Source organism: Strix uralensis, chromosome 13 (assembly GCF_047716275.1).
Source record: "Strix uralensis isolate ZFMK-TIS-50842 chromosome 13, bStrUra1, whole genome shotgun sequence".
NCBI classification, from domain to species: Eukaryota; Metazoa; Chordata; class Aves; order Strigiformes; family Strigidae; genus Strix; species Strix uralensis.
The window spans coordinates 22,322,428-22,342,881 of record NC_133984.1 but is presented as its reverse complement, the minus strand read 5'-3'; the positions used below and the strand labels follow the sequence as shown (position 1 = coordinate 22,342,881).

Sequence of the window (20,454 nt, the reverse complement as noted above, 5' to 3'; positions counted from 1 at the left end):
TCTTTATCTTTCAGTAAATGCATAGTTGAACTAATAGACTGTCAGGGATTCATTGCAAAAGGACAGTTTACTGTTCAAGATAACTCTAAAGATTCACAAGCGTAAGAGTCTGCAACCGAATGTAAAATATTTTAAATGTAATGCAGTGATTAACCATGAGCTTGCCATAATAATCATCGTTTAGCGATAGTATAAATAGAATAAAAGCAATATTGAAGCAAATAAATGACCTCTGACACAAAAATGGCTTGCATTTCATATTACTTTACTTAACTGCCCCCTCCTTCCCCCACCAAACAGAAGGTTTATTGACAAAATGTGCTCTGGTGATGTAGTCTGTAGACTTAAAGAATGTGCAGCTCTGGGAAAAACTGAATTATGGGTTCTATTTGTGAGATGAGGAATGGCATGTAATAACTTAATGAACTGGAAGTTTATTAGTTGTAAAAGAGAGAAGTAATGGAATGCATTGTCTATCAATCTTTTTTTTTTAACTCGAAAATGTTCAGGTGGGTAAGTGTCACATCCATTATGCATTTATTATCTTACTAATACAAATATGTGCTAGAATCTCAGCAAGCTACAAAAATATATCTCAGCTTCTAATTTAACGTGTATTTTATCAGTTTTGGAGGCCCTATTCTAAACCCCAGTCATTAGAATTGCTACTCAGACGTTTGGCCAGCAAAAAATTCACTTGAACACAGGAGCTACCAATTTACATCATCTAAGGTTACAGCCCTCTGCTCCCTGTACAGACTGTATGCATCAAAATTGGGAAGGGAAATAAATGCACACACAGTGATGATGACAGCCTCATTTCAATAGCTATTTATTGCTCTGAAGACACATAAATACAAAAGGACAGTAAGATAACCATATTAACAAGAAACACGTAGAGAAACCAGTCTAACATAAAATGTAAGACTCAAATCCTTGGCTGTTAAAGAAGTTTTCTCCACTGTGTAAAGTATAGGGATTTTCCTCAGCTATACTTTCACATGGACTTACTTATTTTGCACAACTGAATGATTTGCTTCAAAATATTTTCGATAATGGTATGCAGAATAATGACAATAATAAAGTAGTCTAAAATCTGTTAGGATTTTCTCCCAGTCTTAGCTGATATTATGTTAAAAACACAATGTAACAAATAGAATTTAGCCCTAAATACATTAAACATGTGCAAGTAACAAAACCTGGCAGAGTAGGAAATTCAAAGTTCAAGTCAATGCATATGAAGGTATAAGTAGAACAAAGCAGTCAGGTTCTACTCTATCAGCCCCAATGTTTCATGCACTGCATAGATCCTTGGATTGATCTATTTGCTTTGATTTTCTATTCCAGAGATAAAAATAGGCAAGGAAGGAAAACCTGCATTAATTTATGCTTCTCATAGGCTCCTGTGGGTGGACCTTTTTTGTTTTATTGCTTTTTTTCATGTGGCCAGTCTAGCAGCAGATGTCTTACGCATATTTAGCTGTTTAGAAGACCGGTCATAGCCATTCCACTTAATGAGGTAATAGCATACTATTGACATATTAGACCAATTCAATACATTTGTTTTCTTTATCAATTTACATTTCATCTCAGAAGTCCAATACAACGGGATTTTGAACCATTTGTGCTGAGCACAATCGAAGGGCCAGTAATCCAATTATTTGATTTTCTTGCTGAAGAGAACAGAAGAGAGGGAGAGACATCTTCCCCTCACTCCAGCAAGTGAGCTGCAGGCCTACATTAGGCTTTAAGCTTCCTGTGTAAAACATACCCCAAGGGCAACAGAAGGCCACTTAAATACAGCTTGGAGGGCATAAGTGGAACATGGCTGTGGCACTTTGGCTTTCTGCCCAGGAATAAATTCCAACCAGTAGCATCAAACACTCATCCTGAAGCTCTCATACTGAAATTAAATGCCATCTATCAAATGAATAAACAATAATAAATTAAAGTAGCACAAGTAAATTAAAAAAAAAAAAATCACAGTAATTTATACTGTGGATCATCTGTTGTGTCTTGCTTTCCAGACTGCACGCCTCAGATTATCTCTCAGCCTTTTTTTTTCACAATTGTATTTCTGCACATGCAAAATGGCCCTCGATGCACAAATTGAATTTATTAATGGCGTACTCTACGTGTTAATAAAAATATAGTTTTAAAGAGCCCTTGCTTTTCCCATGCAAATAATTTTGTTTACTTCTGCTAGACAGCAGAATCTGACCTATTTGCCACAAGGTTGAGTCTACGTGAATTGTATCTAAACAAGAATTCAGACAACAATAATTAAGCATGCAAAAATGTACCTTTAGATACCTCAGGTAGAACTGCACATTCTGGTTTAGGCAGTGGAGGATAATTTCAGCAGGCCTCAGAATCTGGAGAGCTGTGAAGTTAAAAAGAATCAGTCCTTTTAAAGTGCTCACAGGAAAAGCAGACTGTATTCTGGGACAGATTTTAAAAGGGGAATTTTCAGTAAGCAGAACTTAATTACCTAACTGGAATTTTGCCATGATGTCCTGGCTAAACCTTCACTTTTTGTGAAGAAGAGAAAAAAAACTCAGGGAAACTATTATGCTCTATCTGAACCATATCTGTTATAGCAATAAATTCAGCCCTGTGCCGGGATGGAGCAGTATTAAGAAGGAAAGCAAAGGCAAACATCTCACCTACTGAATATTAGTCTCATTTCCTGAAACAAGTTGATTCTTCCCAGGAACTTATTTCCCAAAACTTCCTTAGGGTATGAAATAATTGGCTATTAAGCAGTGTGTTCTTGACCCAAAGAATGGAGCAGAAAACATGCAAGACTTGTCTGGATTACGAGGAGAGATAAAAGAGAAATTAGAGTTGATGTGTACTGACTGAGCCCGTGTCTCTCTTGATTTTGCTACTTGAGACTGGGAGGGTTTTACCTGCACTTGTACTAGGGCAAAAGACCTGAGGAAAAGAGCAGGCAGAAAATGGGGGAAAGGAAAACAGAATGACACAACTTTCTCCCTTTTCAGATTTTAGTGGAAGGTGTCCCTGCCCATGGATCTTTAAGGTCCCTTCCAACCCAAACCATTCTACGATTCTATGATTTTTTTTTTCCCTGCCTCTTTGCCCTGCATTTAGTGTGGGGCTGTGAAAAAGAAAGGTTGACAGCTCCATAGCGTCATATTGCCAGCATAGTGGGCAGCCTGTCACCTCAAGGAAAAAGAGAAGTTATGGAAAAAGTGTCAGCACACTAAGAAAAAGAAATGCAAAATCGTACTTATCACCAAGCCTGTACACAGTCTTCTGAACAAGTGATAGTTTCTTTATTTTTTCCCTTGTAAATGTGATCACCTGTAACATACCAAAACCTCTGTGGGTCCCTTGAGGGCTGCCCCAGAGCCCGAGCGTGGGCAGCCAGTGTGCCAGGTGAAGCTGCTACGGTGGAGGCTCCAAACGCCATGCGAGGAACGGCTGAGGCCGCTGGCCTGTGCGGAAGCCGTTCCCGTGCCCTGCAATGATGAAAACAAGTCGTTAGTATGCACCACACAGTGCTGAAGGCTGAGCCCGCTGCTAAGGAGTGCTATGCAGAGGGCTCAGGTCATAGTTTTGCTAAATTCTGTGCACTTGGAACACCTGTGGACCACAACACCAAAACACATCTCGGCTCACGTCACCGTCCGAGTGCAGCACGTCACTACTGAGGTGCCGGGGCAGGTGTCTCTGAGCCATTTGTGAGATATCTGCCCCTTGATGTCAAGTGCTTTGCAAGTAACGAAGTCTTTATGGGTCTGGCAGGCCTCTGTTGGACCCGCTCTGCTGCTGGGGGAGGTGCCTCTGGGCACGGTGCTGGTTCATAGTGGTTCGTAATGGTTCCCAGTAAGTGCCTGTACACTACGGCACACAGCGTGGGGACAAACGGGAGGCATTAGATGTCCTGGGCTGGGCTGCAATCTCACTGGGATCACAGCAATGCAGTGCTCTAGCTGCAGGGAGTGGGGCAGTCAGCTGCGTAGAGGGCTGCCATGGATGGGTTCAGCTCCTCGGGAAGGACAGGCCAGGACAGCAAGGAGGGAGAGCTGCCCTTGATGGGAAACTGTAACTGGGATGCATGGTCCTGGGCTTTGGGACAGATGATGAGCCAGCTGGCAGCTTATGGGTCAGGATTAGAGGGCAGCCCATGGTGGGTGACATTGTGGTGGGTGACTGCTACAGGCCACCTGATCAAGAAGAAGTAGATGAAGCTAAAAACTGGAAGAAGCCTCGTGCTCACAGGCCAGCAAGGGTCAGAGCACTGAAGCTACACGGAGCACTGCTAATGAAGTAGCAGAACACACACATACCATGAAATGCTCCTAGTAGATTCTAGCTTGACTCTATCTACCTTAAAAGGTGGCTCTCATCCTCTGTATAAGCCCTGTGCTGCCTTTCAGAGGATGGTGTGTGCTACCTGTATAGCGTAGACCTTCTCAGCAGTCTCCAAGAGGGTTTCTTTGCTGTCTTACATCCCACCAGGATGTTCCGCAGCAGAAAGCAAGCTTCTGGCCTCTCCAGCCTTATCCTGCTGATCACAGTTTGATGCCCTGAATGTGTAACGTATGCAAAGAGGACGCACTGGCTCCAGATTCTGGGAAAGCGTTTATTTTCATACAGGCAAAAAGGAGGTTGTACGCGTAGGAGGTGTATGTGCATACACCTGCTTTAAATAAAGCTCCCCCATGTTTCCAGGTTAGATTGCACTCTATTTCAAAAGCCTTCACCTGCCACATATCCCAAAGCATCTGAATAGAAAGAAAGGGGATTGGAAAAGCTTTGCTGACTACTGTAAAAGGAAAAATTACTCTAACGTAGGTGTTTCAGCAGCTTACATGATTCCTAAGTTCTCACCCTTATTGAGTGAAGGATGCCTTCAGGATAGAGATAAGTGGTACTCAGTTGTAAGACAATAAATTTTCACTGGAGATGAAAGTCAAGGCTGAAGCTTAATGGGGAAGAGTAGTATCCCCAACAACGTGCTTTGCCATTCCTACCTCCGGCAGGAATTTCTCTGATTTTGTTACAGCCAGAGTCCTCCATATCACAAAAGATGGCAGGCAGAGGCAGTTTTGCCTCCGTATAGGAACAGTCGTTACTTGCTCTTATGGTGACGTGCTAATTCCCTCAGGATCTCTGAAAAGATCACACAGCAATCAGAAAGTCCTGTGGTATGTTCTAGGGATGTGGGACCATTTCTAGAGAATTTGAGGGAGGAATTTTAATGTATTGGGAATAGCTAGCAAGGATGCCATTTAGCTGCAGGAGTCTTCCCTCCTCTGCTCTTTACAGACTACAACTTCAAACAGAAATTAGGACCCTTAATTTTCTTTAAACTGTATGGCAAACTTCAGATTCTGTGAGTGCCTCAGGATCTTGCCTCACTACACCTACATAGTATCAATGCTTTGCTTATTCCGTATTTCAGTAACTTAATTACACAATGAATTCTCTCATGCTGCAAATTTATCTTCATTGAGCTAACTTTTGATCTCAGGCATTAACTCTGATCAGCGCTAACACAGAGACAGTCTATCCAATTAGCAGGTGGCAGCCTCAGAAGCTCAGGACAGAGCACCTCTGTTACTCTGGCTTCCAGGAGCTTTGACCTCAACATACTTGATGAACCTGGCCATGGTATTTTGGCTGCCTACCTCAGCTCATCTGCTTGGATGGCATTTTGCCTGTTAGCAAGGTAATATGCCTGCTAGCAAGGTAATAAATTCAGGAGATGCCAGAAAAGGATGGGTTTAGATCTGTAACTTGCTAAGCTCTGTTAAAATAGCTTTCTTCTGACACTGAGCAATTACATAAAGTATCTTAACTTTCTCTGTATAAAAATGACTCATTATCAGAGACTTCCTTGTATGGAATCCAAATAACTTTTTTTTTTTTTTTCCAACATCAGCAAAAAAAAGTATATATTTCAAAGAAGATTGGTTTTGTGGTTTTTGGAGGCTGTTCTGATATTTACAACATCAAGGAATCTCTGTGTATCTCAGTAGTTACACTTGGGGCAATGACCATCTTATTCTGTGTTTTCCCATGTCTAGAGCAAGGGGCATCTGAGCCATAGTCCAGGTTCCTGGCACTGCACTAATACAAACTGCAGTACTACATTAAATGTCAAGTAAGCCCACCACTTTGTTTTGTTGGCAGTTTCAAAGTCACAGGGAGAATCCATGACTCGGCTCCCATTAAAGCCACTAGTTAGTTGTGAACACCCCTACCTCACCACTTTGTACCTCCATTTAACCTGCTTGTATCTGTTTGTGTCAACTGATGCCTGTTTGCTTTGACATGGCAGAGTCCCAAAGCTATAGAAACAAGAATGCCAAGATTTGAGAGTGCGCTCTAAGTTGGCTGAAATCAATGACTTTCCAGATGTTCCTGGATGCCTGAGGATGTGTCAAATGAGGCTGTGTTGAAGAACTCTTAGTTGACTTCATGTGTGAAATGCCTAAGTGTGAAGAAAACGCTGCAGCAGAACCACACTTTGACCCTCTTTGCAAGCTCTTGGTAGCTAATTGGCATTTGACTCTAAGGATCCAAATCAAAGCTGATCACTACACTGTATGGGGGACTGAAATCTTACATGCTCAGAAGAGCCTTTCAGTCTGCCTCTTTGGCACACCAAATCTGTGCTTGCAAAACATAGGCAAGAATGGAAAAGTGAAACTCCCAGCTCTAGTAGTGGTCAAGATAATTTCTGAAACTAAGCCTGATTGACTGTATGACTGTATTAATTCAGCATCTCAAGTGGGTCATTAACTCTGAAACCTATGGGTCATCATGCAAATAGAGCACTAGAACATCAAGAAAAATGCAGGGACCTGTGTTCTTAAATTAGCTTTGGCTCACTTGCCTTTGCCTAGTTGGGAATCACCACATTGTGGCTTCAAGGGTCCTTAACAGGAAAGGAGAGTACGTGGGGCTTAGTCATGCCAGAAGACTGGGTCACACTGCTGTTAGGGCCAGAGGAGTAGAACAGAAGTAGCACTGGCATCTCCTGGCTTTTAACAGCCCAATATACACAGAAGAGAGAAGAATCCTGTGACTGCCCTTCTGCCATATGCTGCAGAGATCCTCGGTCTGTTCCAAGAAACAAAGCAAAGTGCAGCACGCACTAGCTCATAAACACCATAGAGATATCAGCTCACCTCAGCATCACACCAGGACAACTAGTTTCAGCACTGTTTTACACTGACATGGCTTCCACTTCCAGCATTTGATTATTTCTGATAACCCCGGGATCTCCAAACTGGGCTCTTAAAATGGAGTTCACACCATTTTTCTTTTGCATTCCCACAGCAGTCCCTTCTCTGTGCTTCTTCCAGTTTGGCTACTTTTTTTTTTTTTTTTTTTTTAACATTATTGATTGGAAGTCTATCTTGTCAGTCTCTGTTCAGTCCTGTTCTTGCCAGGCGTTTTACATTCAGTACAACAGATCTAAAATCTAGAGCTGAGATGAGAAGAAAGAGATCACAGAAACAGTCAAAAAGGATCAAGAAGAAAATCCTGCAATCCATCAAGAACATTGCTCTTTTATGACTGAAGTGTGCTGTATAGCAACAGTAAAGAAGCCACAGAAAACGGCTTTAATCTAACATGGAGCAAGGAACTTCATTAGAACGAGAAAAACCATATGACTGCTGAAATTACAGTGCCTTTCTTGAACTTGCTCAAGCCACCCCATGCCTGGATTATTGCTAAGGGTTTAGAGAACTAAATACACAGTACTCTTTAAAAGGATGTGGGGGAAAGGGTTGGAAGTGAATGAACCTGGAATGGGGAGGAGGACTATGAATGCAACTTTCCCCATCTGCAAAATCAATTCAATTAAAATTGAGTAAAAGAACAAGATGATGTCTCCCTCCTACATTCCATTCCATTCTTCGTGTATACTGACATAAGAAGGGTAAGCATGAAAAATAGCTCTATTTTCAGTCACACAAAGATGAAAGAAGTTTGAGGATATATGCAAAAGAAGTTACAAGACTTCAGCCAACACTTTCCTCTGCTGTAAACTTTGCATGGTCTCCTACACGGGGACTGGCTCTGCTGGCAGTGTTAGACAGGCTTGGAAGGCCCTCTTTGGGGGCAGAGAAGTGATTTTTCTACTGGCACACTAGCAGGTCGCTTAACTATTGTTCCTATAGAGATACAAGAAGCATGTTCTCAAAGGCAACCTTCCAAAGAGAGTTGAAAAGAAGATTACCTTTCTGAATCAACAGTAAGGTCCAGAGCAGGTATGTAATGGGAGCCTGAAAAACAACTTGGTTGCTGAAACCGCCACCCCCACCAAAGAACTTTTGAATGGTCATGCCCTAAACTATTCTTTCCTTTATCTTCCAAAGACAATGTAGCCAACTGAAAACCAAATTATCATTTAGTGCCTAAGCAGTGAATAATGTTAGCACTCAGTTAAATAAAGATTAACTGCATGGCTCATATTAATATATAGGAAGATCTGACGCATAAATTTTAACACAATGTACCAGCACTGTGTTCATTTTTGTTTAAAATAAGAATTAGTAGAATCTGTCTATCAAAAAGGCTTTTAATAAACTCAAAAGTACATGGTATTTTTCCCATAAAGGGAAAAGTGTATGTGAATACACCGACAGAGATGAAGGTAATTAAAATAGGAAAAAAGATAGCAAAAACAATTTCAGTTAATTCTCCTTTTCAGGATCTAATTAACCTTAAAAACTGTGAGTCTCCAGCCTTTCCCATGCATTTCAATGCAATGGAGAATGTCTCTTGCTACAAACTACAGGTCTGATTTAATGGAGTTTTGATTGAGAATAAAGACAGATGAGTCAGTCTGTGGTACCCTCTCTTCACACGGAAAAGTGTCCAGTTCCAAAGGCAAATGCACTCAGCTCAGTCATCCCAATTAAAGTGTCGGCTGCTATTCAGCATAAGCAAAGATAGCACAAGGAATGTGAAAGAATCAGCCATTACAGCATATTTACAAAGACGGCACAGAAATTGATGTTGGCTAGGGACAGCAAAGGAAAACACATGTTATTTAAACAAACAGAGGTACATACATATATGTATATATTTACACATACAGAGCTCCCACACACACATAAATCACATAATAAAATTACATTAAAAAAAGAAAAAACCCTTTGCTCTCTTTAGGTCATTCTCTTGAATCTTTTGTCTGTATGAAAATAAGCAGAACTACAGCTGAAGCTGCAGCATCTGGCTGTTGAAACAGTATCTTCTTGCTGCAAGTAAAAAGTGTTAAAAATAAATAAATATTCAAAGACCTTTTTTTTTTCCACGGGTGTCTATAACAACTCATCTTGTATGCACAGCACACATAAACCCTGATCTTACGCTGATGTCAGCCTGCTGTAACCCCTCATGCCTCAAAAGGAATTTCTGTGCTGAGACCAGGATCCCTCTCGATGGCGACTGGGTCATACCCTGCAGTGGTGCCAGGCACAGATCTACTGGCATCTCCGGAGGTTTTGTATCAGTGCTAGTGGCAGTCCGTTAAATTCAGGTCAAGTCACCTGAAATGCTCCAGCTTCCTTGTTTCCCAAATGCCTACCGGTTACTATATTTTTATCAGAAAGAATGAGAGAGACAAAGAGACTTCCCTGCCAAAGGTTATCTCCAAGTTCATACTGTGTGTCCTTATGCTGCCACATCCAGCAAATCGTTAACGCTGTCTGTTCCAAGCAGGCTTCCCTGGGACCGGTTTTGTGGGGCCAGCACGAATTTGGGCAGGCTGCTGCAATATGGAGGACAAGCTGGGCTGGCACCACAGCTCTCTGTGGATGCAGCCAGCCTTCAAATGTTTGTGAAATGATCTTTCAAAGTTCAGCTTTCAACTGCTACTGTTGTTTTCAAGAACAAAAGAGCCACAGGCAATCGGAGTCTGCTCAGCAAGAACACAGCTCGCCCAGAGCAGTGGGCACCTCCTCAAAGTCCTCTGTGCTGGTTCGAAATGCCCCAGAGAAGGGCAAGGGATGCTCTGCTCCCCTCAGCCTCCCTGAAGAGCACCAGCACTGGTGCTGGGGCCCACTGAAGGAACCATCCCAGGGCTTTTGGCCTTGGTGGCTGCTCATGCTCACACACAAGGAGCTTCAATCACTTCAGCCTACCCATGTAGATCAAAATTACTGGGGGGAAGGACTGCAGTGTAATGCTGTGACCTCCCAGTAGTGGGGGTGAAGGTCATTTCTGACTTCTCTTATTTGAGAGGAAATTCACTCCCAAAAGCTAACACAAGACATTGATAAAGTCCTTCTTAAGACCTTGAAGATCCGCCTCAACTTCCTATGCAACAGCTGTCATGGGTTTACAATGCACGTGAGTAAACTGGTACATAGCCCATGCCCCTGTACTCAGCACAGTGACGGACTTTGTACCCTTTTAACCCTTTGTACAGCCCGACGACCCAGGCTAGCAGCAGCAGGATGCCACTCTGAAGTGCAATTATGTTATAACTTCTACTTATTTTTTGGAATATCAAAATTGATGACAATCACAAAAGCAGATTGATTAAATCCTTAGCATAAACACACCAGGACAGAGAAGTTGTTTTGCTGTCATCCCAAGGAAGCATCTATTTGCAAAGTGCATGGCAATATCAAAGAGCTCTCTATTGATTAAACTTTGAAAATAAAATTGTACCACTTATCATATGCTGTTTGCAAAAATGCCAATCATTATAATACTCACATAAGCATACTGTGTGTTCCCCCTGAACTCGTTAAATTTATTACTGAGACTCAATCCTGAGCTGCCTACATGTGGAAAAAATATCTTTCAGATAACACATTAACATTTATAACCAGTATTTAAAACCGTGCATGGTGACATCTCAAAAGATAAGGGTCTTGTCAGCATTTCCAGTATAAGCCTCATTTCAGGGGATAGAGGGAGGGAGTGGCAACACTGTATTTCAGCTATTTTAAATGACACCAGCAAGAAGCCTGACATACAAGTTGTCAGTCTTTCAGAGATAGGTGCATCTTTCACCTCCACATTCAGTTTAAAAAATAGTGAAATTCTCAGTAGATCATTGTAAACTACCTGGCAAGCGCTACCATTTTGCTTGTGCATATGGCATCCTGCACAATTATAATTCTAGATCTAAACCTTCATATTACAAAAGCTTTTAAGGTGTGGAACAAAAATTATATGCTACTTTATCACAGGTATACTTGTACTCTACAGAAGAAAGAAAGAGATAAGCAAAGCAATAGCTAAGAATACAACAGTGAGGGCTTGGTCCATGACTCATGTTATCAGATGTTCCTGCAGCATCAAAATACTAATAATACTGAGTACAAAAGTTAATGACAAAAAGGGTAAAAAATAACAATGAAAAATGTTTTTTTGGGGGAGAAATTTGTAGGTGCAATGCATCTGCCATTGAGCCCAGTTCCGCTACAGATACAGCATAAGGTGTGATTTGCAAAATGAGACCTGTTAGCTGTTGATGTCAAAGCATTCTGTCAAGAGAAAAGATATTTGTATTAGCCAAAAAAAAAAATTATCAAAAGTCAACAAGCAGTTGTCATAAGGAAAGAGAGGCTTCAGAAGGTCACAACAGCTCTAAAGAAGAAAGTATTGTAATGCTTATATTTGAGATGATCAGGACAACCAACCAGTTCTTAGCCAAATAGCTATAAAGGAATGATCTCATCCCTATATAATTTCAAGTGCATCAGTATCACCAGCTAGAAATAATAAAGCCAAACACTTCTATCTGCAAAAGCAACAACACCACTTCTAGTCAGAAAGCTCAAATGCTAACCAATGTAGTGGTTGCAAAACAAAAATGCTGTGGAGCAAGTACGTGTGCAAATAACTGGTTTTGCCCTCAGTTTTCAAGATTCCAAGCCAGAGCTGATTACCAAAAGTGACTGAGCTGTCCTCTTTTACCAGCTTCACTTGCTGCTCAGTCATGAAGCGGACATTAAAATCTCCTGCCGTGCAAATGATGTCATTGTTTTACAGGAAAAAGACTGATAGATGGTAAAAAAAGATGCCAGAGCAGTAATTCATAAATTACATGCTTTCTAAGGGAAATGCCACCAGTGTTATGGAATGCATACACACACTTTAGATCTAGGCTAAATGTTCACTCCCTCTTGCCAAAGCTGTTCCACTCCACGTGGAATCTGATGGACGAGAAAGAAACCACACATGGAACACGATCCCCCACGTGTGGCAGTTCAGACACATACTTACCCACTAATTATTCAACAGTTTCAGATGTCCCCTGGCATCCCCTGGCATTTACATCAGAAGGGAGATTACTAAGTATCTTCATCATCCTGGACCACAATGACTGCAATATAAAGCAAAAGTATTACCATAACTTCTTCCCTTCCCATTGTGCTTTCAGTTATGTGCCATGCTTGGCACATCCCTGTTTTGCTTTGAAATGAGTCTATCAAGGCTCTGAGGATGCCCAGGAAAACAACTTAAAGCCCAGACAAACTGTAATGTTAAAGATAGAGATATCAAGCAATTTTAAGCACCATCAGAATTTGATCACTGTCAATAGGGGAGGAGATTCTGAGTATGCCTATTTGCTACCTGAGCCCCTAAATCTCACCATAAAATGTCATATTAGATACCTGAGATTTGTGTGTGTTTGTGTCTAACTCACCAGAGTAGAAGTCAGCTGAAATCCTGGCCCCATGAAGTCAAAGGGAGATTTGTCAGCAGCTGAAGTCTAGGTCAGGATTTTATGTATGTTTGTATTGTGCTTTGTGCACTAACAACTCAGGGAGCTACTTCAGATGCCAAATAAATTTTAAGGTTTCCCTGGAGTTTGGAATTCTTTATTCTAAGTGATTCTCCCCAACATATTAATGCAACCACCATTCTCATAAGTTCTAATTGTCTCATCAATTTCTTTTTATGCCACTTTGAGTTATACATCACGCTTCAAAGTCATTATTTGTAACTGAACAGCCACCACAAAGAGAAATATTATAGGGTATTTTTCACGTAAATGATTACTGCTCAGAGACAGCAAAGTTTCTGGCTAAAGTGATGTGGAAAAGACTGCAGGAAAGTAGGGAATATTTTACTTTAGTCAAAGAAAGAAGTCCTTAATTCTCAGAGACTTAACTTTTCTATCCTTGGAAAGTCAGAACAGAAACTATTTCTTCCTAAGAGCTTCTTTTTTTTTTTTTTCCTTTTTTTTTTTTTTTTGTTCTGACTTATTATACCCCCTTTTGAGAGATAAACTGCTTGGTTTTTCAGAGTAAGTTTTTCTTTCTTATCGACTCAAGGTGGCTTCTTGGCCTACACTGTGTTGAGTGACTAGCGATAAACTAGCTTCACCTCTGACACCAGAAATCACCATCTCAGCCCTGCACCTATGTAACTTTATAGTGAAGCCTCACATTGAGCCTGTGCAGAAGGAAAACCATGAAACAGCCCTGAAAATAATGGTGTGTTGGATCTGAAGTGAAAACATTTTCAAACCATAGGGCTATTCCAACCCATTATTACTTGATATTGCAGGATCCTGCAAACAACAAGGCAAATGCTTAAGAACACGTCCCCTTCCCTGCTCCTGACAGGCAGCTGGGTGAGTCGCCAAAACAATTTTCAGTTTTGAGCCAAACCCTGATGTGGATTTTTCTGATAGATAACAGTGGATGAGTGTGGTGGGTTGACTCTGGCTGGACACCAGGTGCCCACCAAGTCGCTCTATCACTCCCTTCCTCAGCAGGACAGGGAGGTGGGGGAGAAAATACGATTAAAAAAACCTCATGGGTCAATATAAAGGCAGTTTAATAAAGCAAAAGCAAAGGCTGTGCAGAGAAGCAAAGGAAAGCAAAAGATTTATTCTCTACTTCCCATCAGCAGGTGATGTTCAGCCACTTCCCAGGAAGTAGGGCTTCAGTTGGCATAGCAGTTGCTACAGAACACAGATGTCATAATAATGAATGCCCCTCCCCCCTCCTTTCTTTTAACTTTTATCGCTGAGCAGACCTCATACGGTCTGGAATACCCCTTAGGTCAGTTTGGGTCAGCTGTCCTAGCTGTGTCCCTTCCCAAGATCTTGCCCACCCCCAGCCTACTGATGAGGGGGGATGTTGGCGGGACAGCCTTGGTGCTGGGGGCACTGCTCAGCAGCAGCCACAACACGGGGGTGTTATCAGCACCTTTCTAGTGACAGCACAAAGCACAGCGCTGTGAGGGTCCCGTGGGGAAAATTTACTCCATCTCAGTCAGACCAACACAATGAGGCCAGGCTGCAACCTTTCATCTGGTCGACACAATTCTCAGTACTTCTGCTGAAGAAGTGGGAAACTAAAATCTGGTTCAAAATATTTCTGAAAGGAGGGGACCTTGACTGACAGCCAGACATATACACATACTGTGTACATACAAAAAGCACAATTACATTTCTGTTAGAAACCAGGTGAAAAGCACAAAAGCCAATGACTGCCCAAATTTTTCTTCAGTCAGCAACTGTTCACAAACGTCTCAAGGAATGAACTTAATAGAAGGAATTTTTGGGAACACGTGGAGTCTGAAAAAATACTGGGTTTTTTTCTACTCATGTCATTTTTTTCTGGAGCAAACCCAGAAATATGTGACCTCTGTGCATAATGACAACTCAATGACACGGCTCTCATTCTGAATGTGGAATATGAAATGCTCACTGTGAACTGCTCAAAAATAATCCTCAGGCCATGATTATTCATAGAAATTATTTGGTGAGTAATTTCAATTAAATAAATTCAAGGAATCAAGAAAAAGTGGCTAAACTAATAGAATGCATTATTTATGATGAATAATTCATTTGGAGGAACTTTCCCCCCAACACCATTGCAGAAAGCCAGCTCAAGGCATAGGACACTGGAGTCCCACTTAAGCACTGTTTTGAGGTCTTAATTGGGGGCTTTCATGATGAATCACTCTGGGCTGGCCCTCTGCCCAGGACTGAATTTCACCCATTGCTCCTGCTCCTTGCATATTGCTAGATATGTCATTAGCACAGTGGGATTTGGATTCTTTCAACTTTACTGTCATAAAAATAATGATATGAAGAGATTTCACTACATTTCTTTTACCACTAACGAATAAAGGGAAGAAACCTCTCACATCAACCCACCAGACTTTCAACAGTGAACACTCATCATACCCCTACATCAACTGCATTATGCAAATATGAGCCCCATTACTAAGGCATGTCCATTCAGTAAAACAAGAAAACCTGATCATTTCATTGAGACTCTCTGAATTACTAAAAACGCTTGTCTGCACTTGTGCTTGCATGATGGGACATTTCCAGTGAAAAACACTCACAGTATGTAACACATAGATTATGACCCTGAGGAAATCTGAAAAATTGCATTTATAAACGGTAGTGGTAAATATTAGTGTAGACATTCACACATTTGAAATTAATGGAACAATAAATCCATTGTTGGTTTAAGGATGGAAAAAAACTTTTTTTTTGTTCTTGATGTTCAGCAACATCATCAGGAAGATTCATCTCACTGTTCCTAGCAAAGACCCATTGACCCGATGAAACAAAACACTTCGAAAAATATTTAACCCACTCATTAAGACCTAAGTGTATGCTTTTAAGTTGAACATTTGTTCAAAGATCTGATTCAAATCCCACAGAGATCAGTAGGAGTCCTTTCACTGACACCAAAGGGCTTTGGATCAGACATACTACTTTGCTGAATAGGATGAACACATCCATAAATATCAACTGTCTTACAGTACTTTGCTGGGTCCTATGCTAAAAGGGGGGGGGGGGGGGTACAAGGGGAGGGCAGGGTTGTTTTTCTATGCAACAAAGAAAAAAATTGGGCTAAAGCTAAAATAAAGTGCAATCTTAATTACGTAGTGGTGAGTCGATCAGTATCCCCAGTGCACAGGCTACCTAGGATGCTTTCTGACAGACAGCTTCTCTATCACATTTCCTGCTGAAACCAATATTACTGCTATTATAACTCACAAAATTGGTTTTTTATTTTTAAAAAGTTAGGGTTCTGCATTAATGATACAAAACATCAGAAACTGATAGTTTTACTGCTGAGTTTTGAACCACCAGTGTAAAACCATGCTGTGCTGTTACAGCACAGATTACCCCAGACATACTGAAACAAATCACGGCAAAGCCTCTTTGCAAAAAATTATGTTGTAATTAGACAATGGGTCTCAAAAATATGTATCCTTGGCCAGGGTCTGAGCCCTTGCAGGAAGCAGCAACTGAGGGAAGAATTACAAAGCATGTTGATTTTAAGTCATGGTTCATTAAATTCTTTTATTTATACAGTAGATAGTCATGAAGTTGCAGTAAACAATATTCTGAAGTAGCCCATGGCTCTCCATATGCTTGAATGGTTGGGGGAAACGGAGCTAAAAAATGTATCTGGAAACCAATGAAATTCATTACAGGTAATAGCAAAGGCAATTACAGACTGCCAGCAAAAAGCAACTCAGCAGACCCCACGCGCTCAGAAGGCACTGGCACTCAGCAATGCCCCTCTGCCCACAGACTGGCACGTCCACCGGCTCTTCGTCCACCAAGACTTCATCACAAACACCTCTCTCCTCTGCCTCTCCTGGGCATGCACTGCACCAGTTCGCTGTCGCATCCCCGCCAGGGCCACGGAGGGCAGAGCCCCAGCTCCTTCCTCCCTGTCTCTCATGCTCAGCCTCCTCCACTCGGCCCTTGCCCAAAGAAAGCAAGCGAAAGCCAGAGCCTCCTCTCTCACCCCTTCCTTTACAGCATACTTCCCAGTGCTGCTGGATGAGGTAAAACCTTGGATTATAAGTAACAATTATTTTGCACACTGCTCACTGCTAAATCTGGAAACTGTTTATTTCCTTAATAATGACTTTTAAGTGAGGCACAAAAATATCCCACTTACAGTACAGGAAATATTCCAGAAAAGTACATGCTCAGGGAGAGAGAATGTCTCTAGCTACAAATAGGCACACATACACACACGAGAGCATAAAGAGAAACATCCCTTTGGAAAACAAGAATATAGGGTACTTGTTGAATAGTAATGATGATTATCTAAAGCTGACAAGGAGTAGGCATCTCATATTATCGTAGTTCAGGATCACAGGACGAAGAACACATAAGATCACTAAATAGCTAAATTTACACATTCTCATTGTTTCACCACATCAGTCATCATGTTTTGTTCACAAAAATCAATACTGGCATCTATTTTATACTACATTAATAAATCCCTCCTTACCCACCACCAGCACCCAGGCTACCTTGGTAGTTTCTAATGATCAGTAAAACTTAAAACCTGACCTCCATCCAATTCACAGAGATTTTTGCTTAGTTTCCTGCTGCAGCCTTTTCTTCATTCCATGAGACTTGGTGGATATGTTTGCTCCTTCTTCATTTATACACAGAGAAACAGAAACTGATAGGTAAAAATGCATAAGTAGTGTTTAGCATCCATCTGCAGATACAATGTGGGGAAAGAAAATGATCTCCACCTTTCCAGACTTATTCTGCTCCTTGATATTTACCCTCACAGAGGACAACAGCATGATGTGCGCTAGGTAGGAAGCGTAATCATCTGTGCCAAATTTTGTGTGCTTATGCTTCATGCTGTGGTCTGGATTTTTTTTTCCCCTGCCAGTAGATAAAGTGGTGGCTTTAGGACCATGCAGGAGCCAAGAGCTGCTTTGGTGTATGTACCAGCACAGGACTAACAGACAATTTTAAGGTGGTTAAGGCTGGTATCAGGCAAATATTTAGCTCATACTTGCTCTGCAGCAGTCTGGGAGTGCTCCCGTGGGAAACAGGTATGGGATAATTAAGGGCTCTTAAACCAGCAGACAAGGATATTACAAGGATAAAAAATTCAAACTGAAGGTAGCCAGATGCAGAGTTGTAGAGAAAGCACAATTTTTTACCTGTGGGAGATGAAAGCTATTGGAACAATTTACCAAACATTATGGCAGATTTTCATCATAAGAAATGGCTAAAATACGCCTGGATGTTATTGGTTTCTCAGTTTTTTTGTTTTTCTTTTTCCTATGAAGTCTGATCTAGTTTAAACAGGAATTAATTCCAATTTAGCTGATGGCCTGGGTTATGCAAGATCCAAAAGCCACAATGGTTCCCTTATAATCTATGAATCTGCAAGTTCCTGAATCTGTACTCAGTCTTCGTAACTTTGCTCCAAAAAGGAGGATGAGGGAACACAGCAAAGTATTTGGGAAAAAAAGAAACCTTCACCATGCTTACAAATCAGGCGTAACACTGAGTTTTCCCAAACCCTCATAGGCTGCTCTATCAACCTGCCTCCTGGCCTTCCATTCCTGGAGGCTCCCAGATAGTCACAGCCTGAAAATGTTCCCACGTTCAACATGCAAAATAAAAAGACAGTAAAACAGGTGGGGGGAAAAAAGCTGTTCTTTTATACTCTGTTTTTAATTGAAAGGATTATAAAACACTTCGGGCATGCTGAGAAATCATGACTTTGTTCCTAAATAAAAAGCTGTAGCTATTTTTTTTTTTTTAAATCCTTGTTCCTCCTCCTACAACAGCAGTTATTATACGCATGCATTTGCAGTGTAATAGAATCAGTATCATCTCTGTGTCTTATTACTGTTGCAATCCCCTAACATGCTGTTCCTTCCATCCCACATGAATCTGGTAATTACTGCTGAGGCATGCCATGCGTACACTTTCCCTTCCAAGGCAGCATCAGCTGTTACCACAAACACATTTCCTACGTACTAGTAAACACAGGCAAGTGGGACAGTATATGTTGTCCCATGAGCCAATTCCAGGCCATGATACTTGCTCACCAGAAAGCTGCACGTCACTGAAACTCACGGACGTGAAACAAATGTACGCTGCGAGATGAGAGAAAAATGCACTGGGCTTACTTCTGCCTTCAGCTTTTGCTGTGTTGGAGCAAGCCCTGTGAGTGCTGGCAACGCCGTGCAGGGCTGCTCAGGTGAGACGTGTTGAAGGTAGGTTACAGGAACGTGTGTGTGCCTCTGTGCGTGTGTTAGTGGGGCAGGGGTGTGCATGAATATGCTCCCTTCAGAAAAACAAACCAAAAAAAATCAACCCGGGTCTACTTTTACCTTCTCTTTTTAGGCTGATGCCCCTAGACTGTGTTAGAAAGATCCAAAAATAAGATTGGCTATGTTCTGTAACTAGTGGAGCAAACACCATATTCTTAATGTTTGAAGCAGAAAACAAGCAAAAAATCTTGCAGAATAATAATCTGGCCGCTGTTGTATTGGTGTTGTAAACCCCCAGATCTGCTACACACATCTTTCCTGATCCTAGCAATTTTTACTCCTGAATTCAGCTGGATAAAGAGACTTAGCAATGGAGCAGCTCCGAGTGCGTTTCAGAATCCCGGTCTTGTTGAAATTCATGCAGCACCACACCAAAAGCATGTTCCAGTGTGGGATGCTCCTGCTTTTTCCCCAACCTCTCCAAATTTTAGATAGGGAACTTGCAGCCGCTCCACTCCCCAACACAAACTCCAGCACTATTCCTGCCCAGCAGCGCTGCAAAGGCACCTGTGCCGCAGGGTGTTACCTTTCCCCATCTCAAGCCTCCCGTAAGAATAGAAAACATTTCTCCTGCTCCTAAAATGTGGGCTCTGACACGTCATGGCTAAAGAACACAAGATGACAGTACCACCTTTGCCAAGCCCAGCACCCTTTTGGCAGCGAACCTCTACGCTCTAAAGACTAAGTGGAGTGTGTATAGTTCCCTATAAAAATCTGGTAATATCGCACCCTGCCACATTAGCACTTTAAAAATTCGTTGTGGAGTGTCTTTTTTTTTTAATTTTTCCCCAGTGTGACCCCGAAGTTTTACCTTCCAGAGATCAAGAGCAGCCATCCTTTCCCATCAGATGTGTGCCCCGCGCATGGTGCTTAATCGCAGTCACAGTAACCCATGTCCGGCAGCTCGTTCTTTTTACCGGCGGCCAAACGCTCTGCCCCGCCGTCGCCGTTTGGCAGCGGGACCGGTGGGAATGATCCCGCTGGACGCGGGCTGGGCTGCTCAGCGCCGGGGAGCGCGCAGGGACGCGGGCGCGGAGCTGCCGCGACCCGCCGGTCCGGCCCGGGGAGGGGGTTCCACTGCCCCGAACGCGCGGGGACCCACGGGGGGGTGCGGGGGGTGCTGCCGCGGAGCGGGGAGCGGTGCTGCGGGCAGGTCCGGGCTGGGCAGCGCCCTGCGCCCCCGGCCGGAGTGCGCGTGTGCGGGGGATGCGCGGGGGGTAGTGTGTGCGTGTGTGTAGTGTGTGGGGTGCGTGTGCGCGGAGTGTGTAGTGTGCGCGGGGTGTGGCGGGTGTAGCGTGTGCGCGGTGTGCGCGGTGTGTATAGTGTGTGCGCGGTGTGTGTAGTGTGTGCGCGGTGTGTATAGTGTGTGCGCGGTGTGTGTGGTGTGTGCGCGGTGTGTGTGGTGTGTGCGCG

At 42.4% G+C, this 20,454-nt stretch overlaps 1 long non-coding RNA gene across 1 annotated transcript in view; it reads right to left on the bottom strand.

Annotated features, from left to right (window-relative positions):
• The window catches only part of LOC141949351 (uncharacterized), a 29,584-nt gene extending 17,251 nt beyond the window's left edge, over positions 1-12,333 (bottom strand). Inside the window, exons 1-3 of the long non-coding RNA XR_012630736.1 lie at positions 12,232-12,333; positions 3,339-3,485; positions 2,304-2,383 (exon numbers count right to left, since the gene is read on the bottom strand). This is a non-coding gene — a long non-coding RNA (uncharacterized LOC141949351). The remainder of the gene's footprint in view (positions 1-2,303; positions 2,384-3,338; positions 3,486-12,231) is intronic.
• Between the last annotated feature and the right edge of the window lie 8,121 nt (positions 12,334-20,454).